Source organism: Chiloscyllium punctatum, chromosome 51 (assembly GCF_047496795.1).
Source record: "Chiloscyllium punctatum isolate Juve2018m chromosome 51, sChiPun1.3, whole genome shotgun sequence".
Taxonomy (NCBI): Eukaryota; Metazoa; Chordata; class Chondrichthyes; order Orectolobiformes; family Hemiscylliidae; genus Chiloscyllium; species Chiloscyllium punctatum.
This window is the reverse complement of record NC_092789.1, coordinates 46,340,119-46,360,038: the sequence shown is the minus strand read 5'-3', so window position 1 is coordinate 46,360,038 and position 19,920 is coordinate 46,340,119.

Sequence of the window (19,920 nt, the reverse complement as noted above, 5' to 3'; positions counted from 1 at the left end):
AACCACACCACTCCACCCCACCTCACAAACACCCACATGCACACATACAGATATAAGTTTGTGGGGTGAATTTGTACTTGTCGAATTACAATTTACTTTGCCAAAAAACTGCACGAATCAATTTAAGTTTCTATAAATCCGTTTTATTTAGATTAGAATCAATCTGACCATTGTGGCACAGACAGCATCACAGTGAGTTAACACCTTCAATATATTGTCTGTGATGACATGACTCCAATTGTTAAAGTGCGCCTGAGAATGTATCTTCTAAAAAAAAGTTTTGCGATTTACATATAAAAGAACAGAAAGCAACATGGTTACAAATCAGACAGCACCAGGTTATAATCCAATAGGTTTAATTGGAAGTGCTGGCGTTCATCAGGTGGTTGTGAAGGAGAAGCATTCTGAAAGCTAGTGCTTTCAATTAAACCTGTTGGACTATAACCTGGTGTTGACTGATTCGTAACTTTGTGCACCCCAGTCCAACACCAACATTTCCAAATCATGGATGCCAATATGGTCATTCTAAAAGATGAGAGACTTAACAAACAATCCAGGTATTCTTCAATGTATAATTTCAGTTACATCACACCTTTACTTTGGCTCTAAATTCTATCTTACAATCTTATTCTCCACAATCACCTGATGAAGGAGCAGTACTCTGAAAGCTAGTGCTTCCAATTAATCCTGTTTGACCGTAAACTGATGTTTGTGTGAATATTGTCTTTAACTGTCAGTAATCACAACAAATGACAAAACAGAAGCTAAAAGGAAACAAATCCTGGTAACTACGTGAGCCCCCAGTGTGCGAAAAAGAGAGAATTGCAATTTAGACTGTACAGGTCTAAACTTTCGCTGCATACCACATAGGGAAAGAGGTGTATTTCCATCGTTAACGTCTGTTTGCAATTGCCAGAGTATTGTTCCCGCCCTTTCTTCCGAATAAATTCCCTAAATGATCTTATTGCACATGAGACTAACGTTGCATTTCTTAGAAACGTGCTGCCTGTAGGAAGTTTCTTGCCTCGGTCTATCCTCACTGACTGTGTTTGTGAATGCAATTGATATGCTTCTGAACTGCGTGGCTCAGAACCGCTTTCACGACCTGAACAGTAAAGACATGGAACTCATTTTGCAACACACTCGGATCATTCTCTGCGTTGTAGAATGCGACAGAAATTCGACAGATTTTGAAGCATGTGTGGAGAGATATTAACGTTTTATGTTCAGTCACCTTTCTTCAACATACCTCTGATGAAAGAATTGGAACTCAATGAGACGAAAGCGGGAAGTTTTGTGCTGGGGTTGGGGGGTGCGGTGGGAGGAGGTCGGAGAAGTGGCAGATAGTGTTTAATCCAGGCAAATGTAAGATGATGCATTTTGTGAAGTCTAATTCTGCAGCGAATTTTACTATGAACTGAAGAGCCTTGGGAAAGGTTGATGAGTAGACAGATCTGGGAGATCAGATTGAAGGTTGCTGTACAGGTGCATAGAGTGGTCAAGAAAGCATGTGATATGTTTGTCTCCATCAGACGGCGTATTGAGTATAAGAGCTGGCAGGTCATGTTAAAATTCTACACGACGTTGGTTTGGCCGCGTTTAGAATGCTCTGTACAGTTGTGTTCGCCACATTACCAAAATGATGTTGATGTTTTGGAGAGGGTGTAGAGAAGGTTTACGAGGACGTTGCCTGGCATGGAAGGCACTCGCTGCAAGAGAAGTTGAGCTAGTTTAGTTTGTTTTCATAATAAAGAAAGGATATTGAGGGGGACCTGACTGAGATCTATAAAATCATGAAGGGTATAGTCAGTGTGGATAGAGATAAGCTTTGTCCAAGGGTGAAGGGTTCAATAATGAGAGGTCACGCTTTCAAGGTGAGAGTACAAAAGTTTAAGGGGGATACAAGTGGCAGGTATTTCACACAGAGTGTGGTGTTTGCATGGAACACGTTGCCAGCAGAGATGTTAGAGCCATACACGGTAGATTTATTTAAGATGCGTTTGGACAGATTCATGAGTAGGTGGGGAGCAGAGGGATTCATATGCTTAGGAATTGGGCGACAGGTTTAGACAGTAGACTTGCATCGGCTCAGGCTAAGAGCGCTGAAGGCCCTGTTCCTGAGGTGTAATTTTTCAATGTTCTTTGTTCTTTGAATTAAGGACCACTGTTGAAAAAATACCATTGGTCTGTCATATCCTTTGTGCAAACGGACTTCATATTTTGTCTGGTCTACATCTGACTCGAGACCCACTGCAGGGTGATTCACTACTAACTACTCGCTGATAATTTGGTGAACAAGTTCTAGTCCACACAGGGAAACGAATTTCCTTGAATGCTTTGTTCTGAAAGTGGTGTGTAATGGGATTGGTTGAATTGTTTCAAGGAAGTCATTTGCAAACTTCAATTGCCGACTTTTAATCAATGGTTCAATATATCAGTCCGAAACTATATTTGTTGTTCTTCGTTTCATATCACTTGAGAGATATTTAGTGCCGCATTATCTCGTGGTCTAAATGGCATTGTATCCTAAAGTTGGTCTAAATGTGCTGTTTCTCTGTATCTCTTTAAGAACTTTGTTTAGTTCAGTTGTACATCCATTATTATCCAATGACTAATGAGAGAGGAGAAATGATCACTTTTCATTGTTCCAAATCTTTCTACAAATTTCAGGAAGCATGTTAACATTCAACATAGTGTCAAATCCATCGTTGCAGATAGACTCTATACATAATCTTTAAAAAAAAAATTTTCTGGGTCGCTCTTTGCCTGGACAGTGAAGTATTGAATTAATGCGGTTTTCCGATTTAGAATTGGGGTTCTCGCGGCTCCACATCAACACTTAAATTTCATATTTTAGGCAAATGTTCATTAAATAAACACTGACCTGATTTCTACTTTTCTTGCCAAAAGTTGTTTGTGATAATGGGATGGCTGGTTTCTGTGTGTTTGCTGATCATACTCAGCCTCCAGGTCATTTCCATTGTCGCCCATTCTCAGTCTATGTTCCTGGTAGATAAAGGCAAGAAGACCGAGGATCACGTTGTAAAAGTGTCAAAGCTGCATGTCGATTTTCAGTTATCAATTCAAGCACCTCAGAGGATGAAATCGACATTTGCTTTCTCACAGAATGGAAGAGAATATCACTGAGGAAACGTAATTGTCTTCAAAACACCATCTATTAATCTCTCTACCAATTCAACAGGAACTATTTAGTTACTCGAACACTAAATTACTAAAGATAATGAATATCAATTTTATCTTGTCTGAATTATTTGAGATGTTTCTGTTGAGTTGTAGTTGACAGACATCAAACTGCCATTTTAATACCGTGATGCAAAAAAGACTCATTTAGTACATTGTGATATCATTTATTTCACAGCTTACACAGATTAAACGCAATACGTTGCTCAACACTTTTAGAAAATGCTAAGGCTTTTTTTCCTCCTCCTTAATGTGCCAGACGTGTTGATTTTGTCCATTATTTTATATTTCCATATTGTTACTAAAGATGCCAGTGCACAAATCACGATTTGTGAGAGATTGCAATTTGATTGAACACGATACACCAATTGAAACAAACATCCAAGACCAGAGAAGTGACGTGGAACATCGATGGGCTATGTGTGGATCGTTTCCTCCACAGAACATCCGTGGTGTGAAAAGAGTCCTGTCATGTTTACCTTTGGTACACTCTCTCGCTTAATGTGACCATATCGTGCAATATTCTGGTCTCGTGCCTGAGAGAATTGTCAATCCATGTGGATTTACCATGTTGTAGTTTATGATTAAATGGCATCCTGTAGACGTTGTCCAGTTCAGTGGCTGCAATGGAATCCTCTGTTTTTCATACGGATCATCAAGATTACAAACATCAGGTCATCTTAGATTTTTGAATACAAGACGTGCTGTCTTTACTGAAAGAGGTTGTCTTTACTCAATGAGTAATTGGGAAAACAGAAAACAATATCCACAGCAAAGCTGCTCTGATAAGGCCAGTATATGTGAATGGAGAAATGAGTGGGGTTTCATTTTTACCAGAAACAAGGATGTTTTCGGATGGAGAAGGAGGTGCAAGTAAAACATTGTTGGCTACACCATTTTACGACAGAATTCATTTTATGGAAATCTGTCAAGCTTACCTCCGAATTAATGCCCAGGGAGATTTTGCCATATTTTTCAATTCTGCTCTGAATTTACTCTGTGTCGCTGCATAAATACAAAGGTTTAGAAAGCAACTAAAATACTTCAAGATAACTCCCACTTCACTGACGATAAATTCTGGGTTCATGAACTTGCCTCGATAATAAACGGTGCTTGTTATTTCGGTAAGACCTAAACTCACGGCATTTGTCAGCCAGAGCAAAGGAACACTACCGATATTGAGAATAATAAAAATGATGACTTTCAGTGGTTCTCCATTTCTGAGTCACTTTGATTCCCTATCTTGGAGCTCTTGAGTTTAGTGCGGCTTCGATTCGCCAGTACAATACGTTGGACGGTTAATGAATTACATAAAGTAATCAGAGTGAAGGGAAACCAAATGACACAGGCGCTGTAAAACCAGACATGACCTACACCTGCAGAAGAGGAAAAAAATGCTGCCCGTGACCGGCAGCCCCACTGCACGTTATTAATAATTTTCTCAGGTTCATAAGCAAACAAATCTGGTATTTCCTTCAGTACGATCACTACCAGGATAGTAATTACCAGAGTGACTGCAGTTCTTTTTGTGCAATACTGTGTTTGAAATTTCTGGCGGCAGATCACGACAAATCGGTCAAACGTGAAAGACACAATGCACCAAACAGATAAATCGGGAGTGACAGAGAACATGTACATAATGACTCTGCAAACAGGAGTGTGGGACAGGACAAGGAATGACAAAGGAAAGTGGTAACTGCAGATGTGATAAAGTGTTATATTATTGATCAGGACCAGTAGACCTGTTTTGGCCATGGTTAGCATGTACACAGTGATACACTTGGAAAGACCATGATTTCTTTGCGAAAGAATCCAAATTGTGCCCAACTTCGCTGTGATACAGAAAAGAAAACCACCAGTGAATAATACCCCAGTGCCTGATTTCTATAAATACATTGTTATGAAACGTTGGCAGGAAAGAAATTGGTCACTTGACTCATTTTACGAATGTACAGAAAGTAAGATGACAAGCTTCAACACAAAGAGATTATAATGGCTGATCAGGCTGTCTTGTGAGACGGGGGCAGTACCCGAACCCCGTGGAGAAAGAAACACTGGGTCAAGTCCCGCCAGCTTCAGACGTTTGTCAACAAACTCGGAACAAGTAGATTCAAAAGAAAAAGGTTTTAAAAATGTCAACTCGCCAGGAATAGCTACTGCTGCAAGTAGCGGGTAATAAATCTTTTTCACCCGCAGAATTGCAGGCTTCCCCATTTTGTCTGAGAGGGAGTGGTTATTGGAGACACTGTATTCCTCTGAGTAGCCACAGCCGTGGCAATATAAGTGAATCTATATTTATACATGCAGCAATCCTTCGGCGAATTGTTCACTTACATTAATCACAGTAATTTAACAAATAAAGTTAGGGAAGGCGTTTTTGGCTGAAAGAGTAGATTAAAAGAAACAAGAATTTCAATTGGGAAAATATGTTTGGTTTCTACCTACTGAAGTAGCAATGGGAGGTTTTCTCGTGTGAATTACTCTGGCAATATCTGTAGCTCATTTCTGGTGTGCTAAATCCATCGGATAATACATTATATCCCTTGAATCTGTTTCAGGATGAAACACTCTAATCGAGCTAATTCTTCCGTTTCCTGGAGCTGAGAATCTCCAATTTAGTTTGTCGTTCTTATCCGATCTCCTAAACTTCCCCTGTCCCGACATTCTCGAGGCCAAGTCGGTCTCAGTATTTCCAGAAAGCTGGGGCTATTACAATTCTCTGCGCTATATCGCCTTCTCGTGTGCATCAGGAACACTTCCATATGTCTTCATCAAACCTTTTGTGTTTTTTCCATGCCAATAAACTGACAACTCAGTTTTTGAGATACTGGGTGACTCACTGGCACAGATATTTGCTAAGGGCCAAGGACAATATAACATTGTCAATGGAGGAGCATCATCGAACATGTTTTACTGCAAAGGATCCTGATGGACCGGGACACCTGTATGCCAACCAATCCTCTCCCGATCCCACAAACTATTTGACCGACTTGCAATCGTCGGCCTGGAATACTCCCTCTGAAAATGACCTGTTGGTTGGGATCTGTCGACATCACATTGGCCGCCTCAATTTCTCTGTTCCCACTTCTGCATTGCAGCCTAAATCCCTCTTCATTGGCTGCACCCTGTGCTTCCAGATCCAACTCTGACATTGTTATTAAGAATGTCACGAAGGGTTATGCTGCTGTTGGCTGGCCTACTGAACAAACATTACAGCTACTCAGCGCAAGCTTTTGGGTAGTTTCTGTCTTCTCCACTGGGTGCGTGAATCAACCATGGATGATCAGAAGATAGTTTCCACAATGGTCACGAACTTTTTTTCATCGTGTGATCTCCTGTCCACTACCTCCACGCTCATAGTCTCCCAACCCTGCAAAAACGGCGTCGGCCTTCTTTCCAAAATACACAAACAGGTACTCTCCGGCACATCTGCAGTTTCTGTCCAGTCTTGCCCCGTAGAACATATCTGTTCCAAAATCGATTCAACGTTTGTCTCCTCTTCTTCGCTTCATTCCGACGTGCATCTGCTATTTATCTGACGCTTTACTCCATTTCCCGGTCTCCAGCCATCTTCTCTTTACAACGGGGCATGCAATGTATTTACATGTCAACCCCCAGCCTTGGTCAGCCTGCTGTGGGAAGAATTAGACTGGAAAGAGGACAGAAAACAATTACAATAATGTTGCCACGTCTCAAGTGTCTGAGTTATAGGAAGAGATGTAGGGACAATCTCAGAGTTTGTTTTATTTCTTCAGAGCTGAGGAGAATGAGAGGGGATCTTATAGAAATGTACAATATCACGAAAGGCACGGATAGTGCAAATACACCTGGGCTTTTTCCCAGCGTCGGGCAATCGCGAACTAGACAGCATCAGTTTAACTTTGAGTAACAAACAACAAAAGGGAACCTGGAGTGCAACTTTTTTGCACAAAGGGAGGTATGCATAGGAATGAGCTACCAGCAGAGATGGTGCAGGCGGGTACAGTAAAAACATTTAAAAGGCATTTGGAAAATTACTTAGATAGGACAGGTTTGGAGGGATTTTGTGTCAAGTGCAGATAAAAAGGATTTGGCGTTGATGGACATTTTGTTCAGCAAGGACTAATTTGCCATGAAGCGTCTTTCTCCGTGCTGTAGGAATCTATGACTCTTTGAGAGGCAGTACCTTGAACTAATACTAATTCTTAAACACGATTTATTCAGACGAACGTATAATACTTATGCTACATTCACAGCAATAGTGACAGTCCTAGTGAATCACTAACAGCGGACAAAGGTTAAATGTTTGATACTTCGAATCTCGTCCGTCGTTCAGCAATATCAGAACTGAGTTCTGAGTTCCACTTCCCTGTCTGCAGCCCGTCATTCTTGAGACTTTAACAGAACAGAACTGGATCCATCTCAACGTTGAATGACCTAAAATTCACAGAGTTTCCACCACCCCATGAACAAGCAGTTCCCAAACTCGAACAACTTTTAAGGAGATATAAATGCTCCTAAACGGATTCTTAATAAAATGACTACTTGCAGTCATCCAACAGAACTAAATTAGACTGTTTACATCCAATTTCATAATACTGTTGAACTGAATACTTCAATGACCCCAAGAGTGAACTGAGTGGTTCATACCCAGGATTTTTGAATTACCATTCAGACATGCAATTAGCCATCGTTAATGTGAATGTGGATGTGTTCGATAGTCTCCACCTCTTCCTTCAAAAGTCCCCGTAGATACAGAGGGATACTGTCACATCCAGTAACGTATCATGCATTCATTCGTGTTCCAAAAGTGTTTGTCCATCTCACTGTGTCTCTGAGGGATTCGACAGAGGAAGTGGAGAACATTGCTCTTGCTGCGAATCGACCTTGTGCTTGTCCAGCCGATCGAGACAAAGATTTTTATTTCTGGTTCGAGCATCTCTGTCAAAACTAACCGCAGGTGAGGGATGTACAGGTTTGTTTTGAATTTTGATTGATTTGCTAAACTTAATTCAATCAGTTGCAGCTGAACGCACTCCACTCCGATCGAAGTGGTAAGTTGTTACCTCACTTTGGAGTCTTTACGATGAAGTGCTCAATGTAATTTTTGAAGATATCCATTGTTAAATGGTATCAGCCAAGGAGCTGCTCTAAGTTATCTGATTCAAATGTAGAACATGGAAAGGTTTTCAAATCTCATTTTGACTCGCCTCTTCAGATCTTTGCAACCACCACCAACCGCGCTGCGCCCCCAAATAAAACAATTCCAGATACCCATTTCCCTCTATTTGTGATGAATTCCAAGAGATAACAGTTCCCCCATTGTTGGGAGTGTCTTCAGCTGACTGGGTTAAAATCTTTGGAATACCATCTGTGAACAGAGTCAACACCCTTTTCTTTGGACCGACCTTATAAACATACTTCATGGATGTATCTTTTAATCACTCATCTCGCTCTTTCTGTTTCTCAATACTAAGATCTCCTTTGTGTTCCCAAGCTGCATCATGAAATATAGACGTTCAGAATCTGATTGCAGTTGCGTTATCCTGATATTCACAATTTTTTGTTGCCATGAAAGGATAGATCAAGCCCCTTTGGAGGAATGTGTTTGCGTATGAGGAAATTAAAACCGGCCTCCTGCAGTAAGAAGGGGAATCGCTCTTCATTCCAAAAGCTGTGTTGACCGGGGTCAAGACTCGATGGATTCCGCTCAATTCAACCCTCCCAGACAGAGGGGAGAGGGCTCAAAGATGCTGCTTGAGAGAAAGATGAATGTTAGGTAACCTAAACAATTCAGCTGTGTCCCAAAACACGCACTGCTCCAAATGTTTCCCGAGTGGTTATTCGTCCCTATTGTTGATGACCAGTCAAAGCTATGGCTCCACAACAACAGCCATCATTTCCTTATTCAGCAGGGTCTGGACTCTGAGACAAGCGACCCCTGCGTGTGCTGTTCATGCGGAATTGAAATGTCGTTTCCATTCACATCCATTGGCCCAATGTGGCCGTGCATAATCTTTGTGTGTCCTGGCTAATCTCCCTGAATTTTATGCCTTACAAAATTGAATTCAAACCTTCACTTCGTTTTATTTTTGCTATTGTATGGATGAATGATATACGAAGAGACTGTGTCATAATATGCCACTCGCAGAGTGTGGCTGCCAATCTTCCATAAATGAGGCAACCTTCACTACAGGCACTCAAGTTTCATCAACCAAAGTACATGTAGTGCTTTTGACAACTTTCCGTGTTTCTTTCAGGTGACGTGCATTATGTAGGCACTGAACGGCATCAGTGGAAGAGATAACTCTACCATGAACATATTATTGATTGTGGGATTTTACAGTGCACCCACCTGTTCTACTTTTCCTCCAGTATAACAGCACACCAGCAATTCGCTGTTATCCCAAGACACAGGAGGAATGTTTCCCTTTCAACCTTCGTTTCCCTGGTCTCAATTTTCTAGCTTCTTCTGACCACCCCATTCATTTCTTCATCATCTATTGTGCCTCTCTTTCTCTCCGTGCCTATCGCTAACTCACTCTCTCTCTATGATCACATCACTTTCATTAAACCTCTCTCCCTGACTTCTTATACCTCCTTCCCCACCTTTCCTCTCTTAATTTTCATTATATCTTTCGTTCTGCATTCTGTGCTCTCCTGCAGTTTCACAAGTTCCTTTGTCCCATTGTTGACTGCCCATTGATAAGGTGAGAGTAAGCTGTTTATTTTTAAATCAATCAATCGATATATAGTGCAGGTACAGAGGGAATTCCAGGTTTTTGACCCGGTGACACTGAAGGAATGTTAAAATATTTCCAAATCAGGGCAGTAAGTCGCTTGGAAGGTAACCTCCAGGTGGTAGTGTTCCCATATATATCCTGTCCTTATCCTTGTACATACTCGTCGGAAGAGGCTTTCGAAGCACATTAACAACATTTCTGGACGGCATCTTTTAGAATAGGAGACAAAAAGCGGTGGATACAAGTGAATGCGGACCCAAAGCATTCTGTCTGTTTTTCCTATATAGCTGGTGCCAAAGATGTATAGTTTCTTTCTTCCATATCAATTTACCTTTAAGTTTATCTTGGATCAAGAGGCTCGGTGTCAATGAGACTTGCAGTTGTAGTGTCCATCAGGTACAGTCAACTGTACCCTGAATTGTGGGGAGGATGTTGAGTTTTAATGGAGCCGCACCCATCACAGGCAAGTGACGAGCATTCTGTCGCATTTCTGACCTGTGCATATTTGATAATGGCTCATGAATAACTTTTACTCGACACGTCGATTCTCCTGGTCTTAAGATGCTGCGTGACTGGCTGTGCTTTTCCAGCACCACACTCACGACATTGATCTTCAGTAACTGCAGTTCTCACTTTCTCCCAGGTTTTGGAGGAGGTCAGGTAAGTCGCACACTGCAGAGCTCTCAGCCACTGACGTGCTCTTCGTAGCATAGTACGAATTTGGTGAATTATGTTCAGTTTCTGGTCAATGGCAACTCCTTCGATGTTAGTAGTCAGGGTATTCAATGATGTCACTGCTATTGACCAATGAGGGGGGTGTGGCTCTTTAGATTATATCCCAACAGCCATTTCTAGAATATTATTGATTAAGGATTTGAGATGATCATTAGCACCAAGGACTGATGGTTAGATTCTCACAAAGGTAACCCCGAATTTGTTGATATAGCGATATGAATGTGATTGAATGCCAATGAGCCAACTTTAATTCCTTCTTAATGGTAATGGCCAGCATATTGACAGTTGGGTGGGATGGCGTTCAGTGAGGGCAACACCATATTATTTCAAAGGGCGGTGTTGGGTGAGTCTCATACTGGAAATGGTCATTTCCTGGCGTTTCTGTGGCAGAGAAGGTCCTTGCCAGTTTTCAGCCAATGTTTCTCATGTCAATCATTGCTTGTTTTCCAATATAGCCTCTGAAGTGAAACTATCCTGTCGCCAGTCACCATCCTGTCTGTTACCCTTCAGTAAAATTGCAAAGGATGAGCTGGTGTTGAATATGAGCCAATAGCTAATTACGGAACCAATGCATAAGCTCTCAAGCATTATGTGTCCAATGTCATGAGCTTAATCCATCACATATTGTGAAACGTTATGAGTACTTGCGGGGAGAAAAAAGCAGACATGCACACGCACACTCTTTTGCAATCGAATGTACACTCAGACACAAAGGTGCACGCACAGCAAAAGAATCAGAGGAAAATTGAGAAACAGAGAGGATGGAGTCACGGAACGGGTTAAGTCAACGAAGGCAGTGGATAGAGAAAGAGAGATATTAAGGATTAGACGAGAGGAGAGTGGAGGAATTGCGAAAGAGCGGGATGAATATGCAGAAAAAACAGAATAAATTCTAAAAATCACACAATACCAGTGTTGAAACCCAACATAATTTGTTGGAAACACTAGGTTTCTGAGCATTGCTGCTTCATCAGCTGCTTGTGGGGTATAAGATCATAAGACGCAAAAAATTACAGCAAACGTTTAAAGCGTGATATCACTGGAACTATATGTTGATTTCTGTACTCATGCGATTCAGCCAACGTTATGTCTCTCATACACGGCAGGCGAGAATTTTCTGAGGCATGGTACATTAGAGGTACCGAGCAGAGACTATAGCAACTGATGAATGGGCACTGCAGGACAATCATCAAAAACGAGTGTTCCCTCCATGTCGGAGAATATTTCAGTGGTCCAGGACATTCGACCTGAGATGTTCGGGTGAGCGTCTTCCGAGACGGACTTTGGGACAGGTAACAATGCAAAGTTGCCGAGCAGTGGCTGATAGCCAAGTTCTGTACCAATGGGGATGGCCGAAATCGAGACATTATGTTCATTTCAGACTAACACTCACACAGACACACACACACAGACACACACATATTCCTGCAGACATACCCATACACTGACTCAGAGCGTCTCTCCCACACAAACATTCTCTCTCAGATGCACAGACATGCACTCCCATGCTGACAGGCACACTCTGATGGACAATTGCAGATACACTCACACAGATGCACACACTCTCCCAAAGACAGTATTAACCTCACGACACCTCCCCCCACCCCCCCCCCCACAACTACCACCACATTCTCACGCACAGATGCATGCTCACAAACATCTCAAGTTGTGTGGTGAATTTGTGCTTGCCGAATTATACATTTTTATGCTCCTCTTGTGTGGTGCTGTTCAACATTGCAACACTGCGATAATCGATTCAGGACATCATCATTCAAAAGACCCAGGAGCTGAGTTGGTCAGAACCAAACATGTTCACAATATGATCAGGGAGTCCCTTTTCGTTGGCCTGAGCAACTCGAAATGTTGAATGCGTGATCGGTTTCAGAATTTTACAATACCACATGAGATGGGGCGCTGACATGCAATTACTCCCCTCACGGTACCCGGATACTGTTATCTCACCCCAGCCAAGCAGTGAGGAAGGGCCAATAGTGTATCCTTCCTAAACTTTCGTTGAGGAGAGAGCAGAAAAGGCATCTTTGGTGTGAGAAATTTGAGAGCCTCACTTAGTTAATTAATATCTGATACAATCTGGATATGCTTCATCTTAATAACTCGGCCCTTCAGAGCCTACATCTGAATTTCACAACCTCCTTCACCGGAACAAACTGCTGATCATGATCTTCATTCCTGCACAGGGCACCAGAAAGATGTCTATACGATGAATTGGACAATCGTGTTCCGAGCTGCGAGTGATCTGGAAATGCATGTGACCACAGGAGCAGAGATGAGACATTCATCCCATCAAGGATGCTCAGCCATTCAATGTGCTGTGGCTGATCTGATCATCCCTGACTCCAGTTTCCTCCTTTTGCCCCTTAACACACAATTCACTTCCTTATTAAAGAGCGACCTCTGCATGTCAGCCTTGACTATACTGACTGACCCAACCTCAAACGCTCGTACGTATTAGGGATTCCACAGATTCACGCCCCGCAGACAAAGCCCCTCCAACAGACAGGTACATGTTCAACACTGACTCTTCGATAGTGCTCTCTCCATCAATACTCAGCCTCTGACAGATTGGCACTCCCACAGCACTGACCCTTTGACAGTGCGCCACTCTATAAGCAATGACCCGCCCACGATGCCGACCTCCCTCAGTGCTGACACGCTGGCAGTGCGACACTCGTTCAGCGCTCTCCCTCCAACAGTGAGGAACTTCCTCAGTGTTGACCCTACGACAGTGAGTTGGTGCCTCAGCTCTGACTCTCTGAGAGTGCGGCACTCCCTCAAAAATGACCATCTGACAGTGTGTCACTCCCTCAGAGCTGACCGTCTAACAGTGTGGAGATAACATCAGCAGTGACTCTCTGATAATATGTCACTGCCTCAGAACTATCCTTTCTCATTGTAGTGCTGTTGCGGCACTGTCTCTATGACAATGGCACTCCCTCATTCCTGACACTTCAACAATGCAACACTCCCTCAGCACAAACACTCTGGCAGAGCCTACTTCTTCAGGAACGAACTTCTGACGATGCCCACATCCTCAGCGTTGAGCTTGCAATAGTAACTTCTTTCTCACCAAGGACCCTCCGACACTGTCATTTCAGTGAGCAATGACCCACTGATAGAATCCACATCATCTGCACCAACACTGTAAGAGTGCCTCTCCCGCAGTGTCAGATATTTTAGCCATATGAAGCAGTAGTTAGATTCCACAATTTTAGCAAAACAACATTATGTTTACACAACATTAATATTGCTATCTCTCGGACACACTATGCTTTAAGACTATTTTTTCGGAAACGATGTAGCCCCACAGATTATTCGGTTCCAGAACCTCCTATATTCTTTCTCCACTTTATAATATAGCGTTACCCTATTCTTCCTGCAAAAATTCACAACCTCATATTTCGCCACATTATATTGCAACTTCCATTTTTTTCACATCTTGTGCAAAACGTGCCGAACCACCTCTCCTCTTATGGGACAGGACATCTCTTGACATCGTGATGAGCGTGTCTTTCGAATTGGGGCTGAATAAACCAAGCAATGCGGCTGCTTGAACCTTGGACTTTGGCACTGAGCGATTACACAGTGATTGTAACTGAAAAGAAGAAACAAGATATCAATGTACACATTTCTATTCACTGATCTCCCCTGCCCCCATAATTCACCCACACCGCCAAACGCGCCCGGTCAGTGTGGGAACATCCTGTTCCCAGATAGAAATAAGAGACAGGCAGGACGCACTGATCAATGCATTGGGCTTTATCCTGATCTTTTCGAAAACAGTGTGTCAGAATGCTATCATTGCGATGGAATTGAGCAGAACTCAAATCTTAGATTTGGCAGCGAGCATCAGGCGGACCTCGGTCATGCCTCGCTCTGCGATACACTGTTTTCTCCTACTCCATTTAAAAAAAAGAAGAGCATGCCCAAGATGCATAACCCTTTCAGTGTCGTCTCAGTGCCGCTGCAGTTGGTATGCGTACAAGTTGCCCCAAAACGTTTGCATCCGTTGTAGAAACCTGAAAAATAGAAAACACGTATTCATTATTGTCAACAGTCAGTGCTTCAAGCTGGACCAAAGCAAGGATAATGAAGATCACAGTGCAGTGTAGTTTAACAGAGGAATATGGAAAGCAGAAATATCAAGAGTGCTCCACGTGTGCAGCAGTGGTAGGATGTAGATAAGGAAACTCTGCAGTAACCTCTGACAGAAGAACGTGCCGATTCAGGACTGTGCACAGAGATCCAAGTGTGATCTGACCAAGTGATAGGGAGACCGGAAGTGTGTGTAGTGTTTTATTTCATATGTAAGTGAGGGATAAGGAGAGCAGAACTGTGTGCTGTGTTCCAAAGAGTTCGAACTAAGTGGTGTGCAAATCAGAACACTGTACAATGCGCCATTTTATTCATCAAGGGAAATTGAAACTGGAACTGTTCAATTTTCTGAATATTAGACACTACAATAAGATCTCCTTTCATTCATCAAAACTCTAAATATTTCAGGCTCAATCTACGTAAACACTCCTTCGACGACTGTTCCCCCATGCATGGACCATGCAGTCAATCCTCTGTGGACTGCCTCCATCATAAAACTGGAAAGGAACCTGGATCGATATCTGCATTTATTCTACCAGAGTATTCGCCAAATTAACATTGAATGATGTAATGATGTATCCAGAGGAATGAGAACCATCCTCCCTGCCATGCCCTCGAGTTTCACTTTCCAATGGCCAAGCTACTTGTGGAGGACGAAATTAATTCTGCAAAATCCACTGGGAGAAATGCAGCCAGCGAATTTTGAAACTTTAAAAAATGTTTAATTGCTCTGATGTGGAACAGGAGCAAATCTGAACTTTGGTAATATCTGTGAGTCACTCGAAAGAGAATCTGTTGTACTGGAGACTGGAAAGCGTGGGGCAACTTCAACAACAATAAGAAGTCGATCATACAAGCAGGTCGAGCCGAAAGAACGTAGAAATAAAACGGCATAATGAAGGGACAATACATGGAATTGCATGTGCTCAAAATCGAAAGTAAAACCAAAAAGTGCAGGAGAAGGTCGATCCTCAGCATCAATAGAGAGAGAGTGTCAAAAGCTGTAGACTTTCGAGTATAATAAGCCTGTTCTTCCAAACAATCAACAGACTCGAAACGTTAACACTCCTCTTGTTACTGCAGATTTTGCTAAGTTTACCCAGCATTTCCTGTTTTGGTTTCATAACAAGTGTACTGTGAACTGGAACATGAAGAGGTGGATGTGGGATTAAAAAATTGACAGAGTACAGCTTGACTAAACGGCCTCTTCCTACATTGTAAGTTCGATCCAATTACCTGTAACTTATGACTATTCATACCCGTATCATCGAAAACAGTTCGTTTTTAAAGCAGTGTCTTATTCTTTACATAATTACCAGCAGACAAATCTGATGATTGGGAAATGTAGCTGTGTCTTGACAGTCAAGTAAATGTTTCAGTTCCACATTTCGCAGTTTGCTGGGCTATAGGGAAGTCAGATACGGTGAATGGAGATGCTTATTGTGCCGAAATTCTACACGTGTTTGATGACATCCCGTTCAGAAAAGTGCAATCAGAGAGAGAATGGCAAAACTCGATGCAAACGGCACAATTGTCTTTTCTTGTGGTCTCCATTGTCCACAGATTCTCATGACCATGCTGAGGTAATGTGTTTAGTCAGGGCGAGAGAGAGGTTGCAGTTCGAATATTTACCAGGTAACGTTTGACTCGATAAAAGTGGTTCCTCAGTGTTTATGGCAAAAAAAATGAGAATACGTTTCTGCTTCTATGGTTGAATAGTAAATGGGTTACCGAAAATAATGATAAATGTTGAACATGCATTTTTCTCCCATTTGTAAACTACAGTCATTTAAAATCTCCAGAGCCAAGGACTCTTATTATTGTATGACACCTTGAGATATGTCGCTCATCAGAGTTGGTTAGTCATACTCGATACAATCCTGCATAGGATGACACTCCCAGTCACGCATTACTGCAGCTCTCAATTGTTAACGTGCAGTGTTTCACATTCCGTACAATTCTATTGTGGGAGTAACGTTTTACATGAGAAGGTCTATTATGATCCGTCACATGAACTGAGTACAACGGTAAACATGGATATTGCAGATAATATCATGAAACGATATGTTTACTAAGATGTAATCATGCCAGGCAGCGTGTGAGCTGGATATAAAGGCTGTTTTGAAATAAATTGAAGAGAATAAATCTGATGCATTTCTTTATCATACTTAAACGAACAAACTGCAGCAAGGATTCAGTATGCGAGTAATGGCAACCATAACAGTGAATGTAATTTATTCTTCTGAGCGAAAAATCAGAAAGGATCAGCTCAGAAGCAGAAGCACAAAACTTCAGTGTTTTGGTTTACTGATCAGGAACTTCAATGATAACATTTCACTGTGTAAACAGTGTTGTCAATCAAACAGATGTATCACATATCTTCTCAACGCAATATTATGTCACTTTGTGCTGCGAGCAATCTCCTGGAAGTCAAATCCGAGATAGTGAATTCACTGAGCCTTCCATTTATATACCATTAAATCTCCAAGGATTATCTCTGGTTATAACTGCATCATTTCACACGTTTGATCAACACTCTATGACAGTTACATCAAACGAGTCTCTGTTGTGACAGAAAAAGTTTAAACACTGCAGCTGAATCCATAAACACCCGTTTCTGAACAAGTCCGATCACATTGATTTGTTAATGACTTATTGAATATGTTCTTTTCTAGACAATATCGTAACATTTGAGGAATAATTATTACATCGATAGATTGCGTGATTTTTCTTTCTGGAATTCACTCTGTTATGTCCATTGCAAAATTGACTTAAACAAGTACACTGCTGCACTTCCATGACTGCTGTACTGCACAACTCATCGATATTCTTTTATCACCAATACTCAGTCAACTAAGTAGTTGAAGAGTTACTGGGAGTCCTCTAAATATCCTAACTCTGAAAATTAGTACAATAGAGTACATTAAATGAAACCATAATTGAACAGAGCACATCAACCAAAGTCAGTATCTATGCACAATATTGGATGTCGAATGCGAGCTTTTTAATTGTAAAGAGCACATCAAAATAAAACTTCTCCTCAGACAGCTGCACAACTAAAATTATCGAGCAACTCACATGGTCGGGCCTATCAATATAACTCAGTTCTTTTAGCTGCTCCAGTACATCAGATCAATCTATCACATTTAGACGATACGTACTTTCATTTTATTACGTGCACACAACGTAGTGAAAAATTATAAAAAATTTCACCAGCTCAGTCTAATTCCAAGTCATAGCGTCATACAGCTTGGAAACGGACTCTTCGGCTGAAGCCAGTCATTCTGACCAAGTTTCCCAAACTAAACTGGTATCATTTGCCTGCGTTTGGCCCATATCCTTCTAAAACGTCTTATTCATGCACCCATCCAGATTTATTTCAATGTCTTAACTGTCCTGCAACTAGCACTTTCTGTGGCAGTTCGTTCCATATGTGAATATGTGTCGTTGTTACAAAGTTGTCCTTCAAATTCCTTTTGAATATTTGTCATCTCACCTTAAAATTATGCCACCAGTTCAGAAATCGCCCAGCTAAGGGGAAAAGAAATCGTTGTTATTCACCTTCTCTATTCCCGTCAGGAATCGTTTAAAGTTATTGTATAATTCAGGCACCTACAATTGAAGGCAAAAGTCATATTTATATGCACGTGAATCCACAATGGGCTGGGTGATAGCAAACAGAGGATTATTGTTCAGAGGCGGTTATCCAACTTGACGTCTCTGAGCAGTGCAGTTCGACAGTGGTCACTGTTGTAGCACTTGATAATTGTGATTTATATGAATGATTTACTCGTGACGAATGATTAAAAAAAGACGGGGTTGTAACTTGTGAGGAAGTTAATCTTCGATTAAATGAGGTTATAGATTGGCTAGTCAGATGGACTGATTTATGGCAAATGAAATTCATTCTGGAAAAATATGAGGTGATGTTCTTTGGTTAGAAAATGAAGATAAGGCACAGTGGGACATTGCTGTGCGCGTCCTGATGTTATCAAGAGAGATGGAAGAAGCAGCGAAAATGAGATTTCGGATACTTGTCTTTATTGGGCGATGCATTGAGGGGTTTAATAACAGAAAATTATGCTGGAACTTTGAAAATGCTTAGTTAAGCTGAAAACTGTTTTGTGTACAATTTTGGAAGCCTGAGGGATGCATTAAAAATGGAAAGGGTGCAGGGGACATTGGCCAGGGTTTTGGTTGGGTGGAGGAGAATTTCAGTTAAGAAAAATAGAGAACAGCACAGCATGGGAATCTAATCTTCAGCCCACGATGTTGTGTCGAACATTAAGCCAAATTAAACTAATCCTTTCGGTCTGCTCTTGGTGCATATCCCGCCATTCCTTTCACATTCATGCGTTTCTCTAAAAGCCCTGTCAACGCCCTATCGTTTCTGCTTCAAGTACTATCACGGAAAGAGCATTCCACACACTGGCCACCCTCTATGCTAAACAATTCCAACTCAGATCCCCGTTGAACTTACCCCGTCTCACCTTAAATGCATAGCCTTTGGTATGAGACATTTCAATTCTGGAAAGAAGGATTCTCATTGTCAGCTCGACCTATAAATCTCTTAATTTTATAAAGTTCTATCAAGTCTCACATCAACGTTTGACACTTTAAACAGTGCAGCTCTGATGAAGTCACTTGGACTCAAAACTTTAGCGTTAACTCTCTCCATTGACGTTGCCTGACCCATTCAGATCTCCAGCATGTTTTGGTTCAAGTGCAGATTCCAGTATCGTCAATAATTTCCTCCTACCCAGTTCGCCACGCCGATACTTACAGATTACACCCTCTAATTCAGAAAGAATCCTGCTACACCTCGTCCGCACACTCTCCAAAGACTCCACTACTTCCGGTAAATGTGCTGACAGAATTGAACTCAATACTGTAGTGTGGCCTACCAAAAGTCTTAGAAAGTAGCAACATGACATCCGGATCCTTGTTATCAATGGCCCGAACAAAAAAAGCAAACATACCATTCGCCTTCTTCAGCACCTTATTTATTTGTGAGGCCACGTTCAGGGATCTATGGTCTTGAACATCAACATCCCTCTGCAGATCAACGCTGTTCAGGGTCCTGCCGTTAACTATACAATTCTCTTTAACATTTTACATCCAAAGTGCAGCCCCTCACATTTGCCTGGAT